A 993-nucleotide genomic window follows, 5' to 3' on the forward strand; every position below is an offset into this window, starting at 1 on the left:
AATTGGAGACTGCCAGAAGCACAGTTTTTCCTGAGACTGAAGTGATTACATTATTTTGAAAATTTGTATTAAGTTAAAAAAGGGAAAACAAATTTTGTCTCACATGAGTGTGCTAAGAGGGCGTGCTCATACATTTTGGTTACATGCTTTCTTTCATATGGTAAGGATCCTGTCTTATCAACACATGGGATTTTGCAGATACAGGTAAGTAAAAAAAGGGGGGGGAGATTGTCTTTGTTAATGCAACAGGTAGGGGCCTCTTGTGGCTTAGAATTTTGTTACTAGGGTGTCCGAGTGAAGATGGTGGGACGTGGGTACAGCTTTTGGCTGACAATGTTTAATCCATCTGTAAACTTGTCCAGATTGAATATGCTTTGGCTTCTGTAGCTAGAGGAGCCCCTTCAGTGGGAATTAAAGCTGCAAATGGTGTGGTGTTATCAACTGAAAAGAAATAGAAATCCATTCTGTGTCATGAGCAAAGTGTACACAAGGTGGAAACAATCACCAAGCATATAGGTTTGGTGTGGCATGGGCCCAGATGACAGAGTACTGGTTCGCAGAGCTCGGAAGCTAGCACAGCAGTATTATCTTGTTTACCAAGAACCCATTCCCACAGTACAGCTAGTTCAGAGGGTAGCTTCTGTGATGCTAGAATACACCCAATTGGGTGGTGTGTGTGTCCATCTATAGTTCCTCTATCTATTTGTGGTTGGATTGAAGGGCTACCTTACTTATTTCAGTCAGATCCATCTGGAGCTTCTTTTGCCTGGAAAGAAAGCCACAGCAACGGGAAAGAACTATGTGAATGGGAAAACGTTCCTGGAGAAAAGAAATAATGAAGATCTTGAACTTGAAGATGCAATCCATACAGCCATCTTAGCTTTAAAGGAAAGCTTTGAAGGATAAACAACAGAAGTAACATGTTGTTGTTGTTATGTGCCATCGAGTCGTTTGCGACTCATAGCGACCCTATGTACAAACAACAGCCCTAAA

At 41.6% G+C, this 993-nt stretch overlaps 1 pseudogene; it reads left to right on the forward strand.

Moving 5' to 3' along the window:
* The first annotated feature begins 300 nt into the window (after window positions 1-300).
* LOC102874565 lies at window positions 301-906 on the forward strand (annotated as a pseudogene).
* Window positions 907-993: the final 87 nt, after the last annotated feature.

This window comes from Elephantulus edwardii, unplaced genomic scaffold, assembly GCF_000299155.1.
Source record: "Elephantulus edwardii isolate Elephantulus edwardi_28Jun2011 unplaced genomic scaffold, EleEdw1.0 scaffold00049, whole genome shotgun sequence".
In the NCBI taxonomy this organism is placed as follows: domain Eukaryota; kingdom Metazoa; phylum Chordata; class Mammalia; order Macroscelidea; family Macroscelididae; genus Elephantulus; species Elephantulus edwardii.